Genomic DNA, 7,690 nt, shown 5'->3' on the forward strand with positions numbered 1-7,690 from the left:
GTATTAGCACTTTTAGGAAGTTTCAAGAAAGACGTAGAGGAAGCAGAATCATTAAATGTATTCTTAGTATTGTTGTTAATAATGCCCTATTTATATTATATCCGTTTTAAATAAGCTACTCAATAACACAAACGTAACGGAAAATGTACAGTGAGCTGCGAAACTGATTGATTAATTCGCCATGCACTGTTGCAGTTCACTGTACTTATGTAATTTATGCTTGGTTGGTGGGTTGGTACGTGCAAAAAATACAGTTCCGTAAGTATACCTAAACTGTTTGAATTGAAATATTAAAAATATATTTTATTAAATTCCAGTAAAACTAAAACGGGAGCACGGCGGCGAACTGAAGGAGAACTACCGAGAATCTGGCGGTCACATCTCTTTCCACAACCCGGAACTACAACTGCGCCACTGGCGGGCCCGAGCCCTCTGAGCGCAGACCTAACCGGTTCCAAGGCATCTTCAAATACGACAAAAGCCAGGTAAGTCTGGTACAGTACAAGTAATAAATAACGGAGTAAAGTTGTAAAAAAAACCCCCGACCGTGACATAGTGGTCCGATTTTCATAAAACATGGCTAAGAACACTCCCGACTATCTCAGCTTTCAAACAAAAAAAAACTAAATCGAAATCGGTTCATCCGTTCGGGAGCTACGATGCCACAGACAGACACACATACAGACAGACATGTCAAACTTTATAACACCCCGTCGTTTTTGCGCCGGGGGTTAAAAACAAAAGCGAGCGAGAACTGAAGGGAACCACCGAGAATCTGGAGGTCACATCTCCTTCCACAATCTGAACTACAACTGGCAGGCATCCTCAACAAGATCGGAATCGGAGTTCGAATAAGCCATGTATAAACATTCAAGAAGGGCTTTGAAAGCTAAGATTTTTACCTACATATACGGTACAATAATGCAATAAAAAACTATATTTTATTTTCAAAAAAAAGCGTTAGGTACATGTACTTTTAACTTTGACCACCACATATTACTCTTTAAACGGTCACAAACATATGCGACTAGCCCTAATGGCTCTATAAGATTATGTCAGATATTTTGACGGACTTCGTTTTGTAACGTATTACTGCTAGCGAAAATTGGTGTGACGACTTTAAATGACTGAAATCTTTCGTAGGTTCAGAAGTCCACACACTGTTGATGAGGCATTGCTCAAGCTAGGTACCTATTTATCCAACTAAACAAGAAATGGTACATGACTTACCTTTCTTTTGTGCAGGAGCGCGTCACAAACGTGTACATCCCAGAAGGCACCAGCTTGCTACCGCCGCCGTTCCCCCGCCGCCGCACCGCCAGCCGCCGCGGCCCGCCACGCACGAAGACTTCGAGCCTGTCACATTGCACTCCTTCGCCTAAGACGAATATGATCATTTTTATCTATTACATACTGTAGAGAAGCAACAGGTAAACAGAGGTGAAAATCGGACACAGCTTCAGATGCAGTGCGAGAAGGGTTTCCTCTTCGTATTTTTCCGGAAACGTCTCGTATTTGTCATGCCAGTTCAGTCAATGTCAGTATATTTTTGTACTCAAGACTGACTGAAATAGCATGACACGTTTGTACGTTTCTGTAACCATACGAAGGCAAAATCTTTCCGCGATGGTACGCCTTTAAATTGGTCATTTCATAATGGCATTGTCATCGATGAAATGATTGGCTGGCCACGCCACAATAAGTAACGTCAAAACAAAACTATGAAGTGATCAATTCTAAAATGGAATTGCATGAAATGCTCAAAAGCTGGTCACGTGCTCAAAAGTGCTCATATGATATAATATTCGGCTAGATATGTTGCAATATACCTACATATCTACGAAATATTTCGCGACAAAAATATTTGAAATCGAAACCATTAAGTACCTATTCATTTATTCCGAGCTTCCATGGTACATTTTAGATAGTAATTAACAGTTTATAACTACAAATAATTTCCTTCCATTTAGTTGTATCCAAAAAAATATGTTGCTTTGTTCAGACATTGAATTCCTTCATAACATCATGTTCGCGTCTGTTCACCTCTCTATGAGTAAGTGCTCTAAAAAGTTATCTGGCTCTCCAATGTACCTTTAATTAAGTGAATTGAACACCATAATGTTAACAAAATTAATTAATTGAAAGTACTATAAAAACCTAAAGAATGATATCAAGTACATTTGAAGCACAATAGATTAGAACTTTACTTACCGGCTGGCCATTTGTATTATATTGTCACGTCGCTTTAATAGGTACGGTGCACAACAAATTTACCTTACCGATGAATCAAAGTGTTCGAATGTTAACATATTTAGGTACTAGAAATTTATGGTTAGGTAGTTCTATAAAATCGTTTGTTATCATCGAACTTTGTACGCTTTCAGTATTTGGATTGCGTGTCTGGATAATTGCAATTGTTTTGTTTAAAGGTATATTTTTGTGGATTGTTTTAGTTATTTATGAATAAACATGCTGTAGGATATGATAGGGTTTTGTTGACTAGCCGGTCTTACGTGCCTACCTTACATGTCAATGGCTACGCTTCGTTGTGTTGCTTAGTCGCTCTCTCTCTCTTCCATCTTAATGCGATAGAGACATTAGCGTGTCGTTTTCTAAGGAGCGTAACTATTTACATGTTGGCCAGGCATCTTGCGTTCCAGAACGCCGCCGCAACGTGTATTTGTACGGTGTAAATTATTTAAAAATATCGTCAAGATTATCAACACAATAATAAGTATGGCAGCAAAAATATTAGGTTCATTAGATCCAGGATTGTATTGGAATGTGAACGTAAATAGTGCATAGGTCCCTACTGCCGCTGGCTATATGGAAATATTTGTCAATTAACAGCTTCTGAAAACATAAACAAATAAAGAACAATTATAAATGCTTACTTATTGAAAATTCATGTTACTGTTGTATATTTAGTGTTGACACCTTGGTTATTTCTAGTTTGTGAAGGACTGGCGGTTTTTTTTTAATTTGATTTGACAAAACTATAACGTTTATTATAATTAATATAATTACCGTACGTACCTATGTTGCAAAATGAAATTCCTCGAATTTATTATTAATTGTAAGAGCTCGCTTGTTTACCCCGCCACTCCAAAATCATTTGTAGTAATCGTAGTATCTCTGTCACAAACTAGAACTAATTTCTGCAGTATTACTGCGTTAATCCAAGTTGCTCTACCAATCACTTCTAAATCGCCAGCAACAATTTAAATTAAGGTAAAATTCAACGTTATTCCGTCAGATTTATTACATAATACATATAGTGTAATAAAAATAACATCCTTGTAGCGAAAAGATAAACATATTGTTATAATTTACAAATAGGAATAAGTGTTTAGCATATGAATGACTTACAAGCCAAAGGCTAAATTTGTACATAAGTAAATTAAGTATTGATACACGCAAACCTACTTAAAATGTAGGAGAGGTAAGTGATATGACGATTACTTTGTAACCATTATATGTTAATATGAAATATAAGGATATATTCGTCCTTTCTATTTTGATAACACGTTTGATAATCTCATTTTTAATAACAAGTCGGACACCTGATATTTTAATGATTACTAGTTTACGTGTCAATCTTTATCATGGTGGGTGCAAACTGTAAAATGTGACGTTATCTGGATAAAGGGACCTTATTGTCGATGGCGCTTACGTCCCGCAGCGTCGTATTTGTACACGAACATCGCTCATAACGCCGTAAGCGCCATCGACAATAAGGTCCCTTTATCCAGATAATGGCACAAATATCTTTAAAACTCCTTTGGAATTATCGATGATAGATTGTAGTTTTCTCGAAAAAAATGCTTTTGGGAAAGGTACATCTGAGTGGTATGTATGAAAAATACTCCTAGACATTTAAATAATAAATGTATTTTGTACTAGTTTCACGTCTCACCCGGGCTCAGGGCTGAGGCTCATGAAACTTTATAAAGTCATAGATTAATTAATTCAGTAGGTATAAGTGGTGTCATATGGATATATGTGTCCATAGGGGCGGGTGCTAGTATAGTTAAGTACTAGCGTATGCACCCGACTACTTTAGACACGGGTAGCTGTTTATACATATTTAGAAATGGTATTGACAGCATACTTTTACATACCTATGTCTATATGTGACTTTGAAACACTATGAATGTATTAAATTGTTATACTTAGGTAAATATTATACTTAATTTTATTTTCTGTTTAATATTTTCCAAGCAAAAATAAAAGGGTGTTATATATGTTATAGAGATAAATTTCACCAAAATAAATATGGTGACAATAATATATCAGTGTAAATAATTAGTTTTAATCATGAGTTGATGACGTATGTTACATTACATTGTAAATAACAGACTTTTAGTTTGCGGTATGCTAGGTTATGCTAGCATGGCGCAGTTTTGGCTTCTCAAACTTAGTACCCACACAATTATATTACCGTAAATAATCCTACGGAGGAATGTAATCTCAGTTCAGAAAAATACTTGGTTAAAGTTTAAATCTTAAATAAAATGGAAAACATAAAAGTGAGTATATGCAAAATGGAACTTACCTTATATCCAAATGTCAATTCAAAAATTCACTTTGGTATTTTAAATGAAGCCGTTTTTTTTATATGCCTGACTTGCCAGAGACAAATTTGTCTTGAATAGGGCATTTTCGGAAGTCAGAAACATCTGTTTAAACAGGCAACATATACAATTTTAAAATTCTAAAACTTCTTTCTTCCAGTTATAATTTCTTTTTGACGAATATTACAAGGTTTAAAAAAAATATTTCAAAAATCAACGTTAGTTCCTCCAATCGGGTAAACCAGGTGAACGAATCAAAATGATGTTTTTCGCTATCTTTTAATTGTGCATTTACGTCGTGACATCGCGCAAAAATGTAACACATAAAGTATCACAGGGTGTTTTAATCTAAGATAGGATTAGGATGGTAACTAAATGAACAGATGGTTTCAGAGAGGCAAAATAAAGTTACGAAGCACTAAGTGATGCATTTACGTTTTTACTCAAACAATTGTTAAATATGTTTATGTGTACATTTTCGTATCTCTTAGAAATAAGTAAAAGTCAACTATTACAATACCGAAATAATAATTGTTTATGAGAAGATTTCTCGTTACAAGGGGTCATCGATGGTTATGTTAAGGTACAGACAGCGCCAGAAGTAGGTACAAACTTAGTGGAAGAAATGCTCAGATGGCAAAATTGTTGCAAATCGGAATTTCCAGATATGATCCACGAGCATAGCGAGTGGCTCGAAAAGCAAAGGTTTCAGATATTCACTTGGCAGCCAATTACCATCAAACTACCACTCTCGTGGATGAAATGTAACTTTCTCATCTAGTTTCGAACGATCAAGAGGAATGAGTTCCATAAAAACATTTTTGAGCACTCTTCTACAGCCACTACTACCGCTGCTGACTGTACCACCAATAAAACCATTTTCACATTATCCGATCCGGTATCGGATGTAGGACGGATTTCAAAGGCAAGAATCAAAGATGGCGCCTTTAATGTATAGGAGATCAGTCCTACATCCGATATCGGATCGGATAATTTGAAAACGCACTAACGCCGTTACTTTGTGATATATTTATTAATTAACGATACATTCCGCCCCCGATTGTTTGCTAGAAGTTTAAGTGAAGATATTAACACCACTTTAAAAGTAATCTTATTGAAAGAATGTCTCTTATATTTAAAAAAGAAAGTCGTCTAGACAGTCTGATTTATTTAAGAACGAGAGCTAAGCTTTCTCAATGGCGAAAATTTGTTCTAAAAAAGTTGGACATTCAGCATACTCATAGGTTTAAGGCGCAACACATGAGATAATTCCCACATCTATAAATAACTTTAGAAATAATTTTATGCTGGTTATGCATACCTATAGTATGTTTTAAATTTTAATTTTGATTTTTTTGTGATTGTTACTAAGATGATTTTACGTGTAGTTAAGGGAAAGAGTATAATACCTATAGAGTGCTGTGATAGATGCTTGGAAAGCTATAGAATGAAGAACTAAAGATGGCGGTTACTTTTATTAAAATTCTAATATTTGTATAAGTTTATTCCACCGTGAGACTAGGCCATTTACGTGCACAGATTTTAAGCTCAGGGATAATGTAAACTTCACTTGTCCCAACACTTTTCGTGCCAAAATTCAGTATTATGTTTGTCGATTCGGCCAAATTCATGTGTTTAGGTTTAACTTTAGGTAAAAAAAAATACGGCTTGGGCACCAGTGCCTCCTGGGTCCAAAGTCGTCAGATTTATTATATTGAACATTAAAAAATAGAATTTATTCGAACTATTCGTGTTTTATTTTTCACCTTGAAACCTAACAAAGCTATTTTACCAATCTATGAAGGTACATATTACTTTAATGTGAACTTTATAATACGTCGCCGATATAATTCTTCAAATTATTGAATAAATCATAATAATAATTTGCATAAGATATACCTTCACGTGAACCAAGGATCATTTATATAGGATTTACAGGCTCTATAGCTATACTAAGATTCGTACCTCATTTTTTTAGCGCCACGTATTATAAATACTATCATAACTATACTGATGATGCCTACAAATTTATTGTTTTCAAAATGTGTATTGACTTGATATCATGATATTAAAATGAAGTAGCATGTCGTTTCTTATAAAAAATAAAAACACGCAAAAATATTTGGGGAAAATATGATTTTGGCCACTTCCGGGTTGCGAAACAGCGCCATCTAGTTTTAAGTCTAAATGGCCCATACATTTCAGGATACGCTTTTTAGGGTTCCGTAGTCAACTAGGAACCCTTATAGTTTCGCCATGTCTGTCTGTCCGTCCGTCCGTCCCTCCGTCCGTCCGTCCGTCCGTCCGTCCGTCCGTCCGCGGATAATCTCAGTAACCGTAAGCACTAGAAAGCTGAAATTTGGTACCAATATGTATATCAATCACGCCAACAAAGTGCAAAAATAAAAATTGGAAAAAAATGTTTTATTAGGGTACCCCCCCTACATGCAAAGTGGGGGCTGATATTTTTTTTCATTCCAACCCCAACGTGTGATATATTGTTGGATAGGTATTTAAAAATGAATAAGGGTTTACCAAGATCGTTTTTTGATAATATTAATATTTTCGGAAATAATCGCTCCTAAAGGAAAAAAAGTGCGTCCCCCCCCCTCTAACTTTTGAACCATATGTTTAAAAAATATGAAAAAAATCACAAAAGTAGAACTTTATAAATACTTTCTAGGAAAATTGTTTTGAACTTGATAGGTTCAGTAGTTTTTGAGAAAAATACGGAAAACTACGGAACCCTACACTGAGCGTGGCCCGACACGCTCTTGGCCGGTTTTTTGTATGAGCTTTGTCTGTCCCGAGTTATATGGTCCTTGACGTGAACGTACTAAATCAAACTTGTGATGGACTTATGGGTTTATAAGGTTTGTAAAAATACGACGATTATCACTTTGAACTCATTTATTCTGTAATTTTAGATAATTAGAATAGAAGAATCCATTCTACTATAAATTAGATTAATGAATATGAAACGACTGTGTATTTATATAACAATTGCTCGGTGCACCCTCAGAACCACAGCCAAAAGCTAACTAAGAGATTTGTACATATAGATAATACAATAGGCTAGTTTCCTAGTAGTCAAATCAGCATCTTTTTAAGAACTG

This window comes from Leguminivora glycinivorella, chromosome 8 (genome assembly GCF_023078275.1).
Source record: "Leguminivora glycinivorella isolate SPB_JAAS2020 chromosome 8, LegGlyc_1.1, whole genome shotgun sequence".
Taxonomy (NCBI): domain Eukaryota; kingdom Metazoa; phylum Arthropoda; class Insecta; order Lepidoptera; family Tortricidae; genus Leguminivora; species Leguminivora glycinivorella.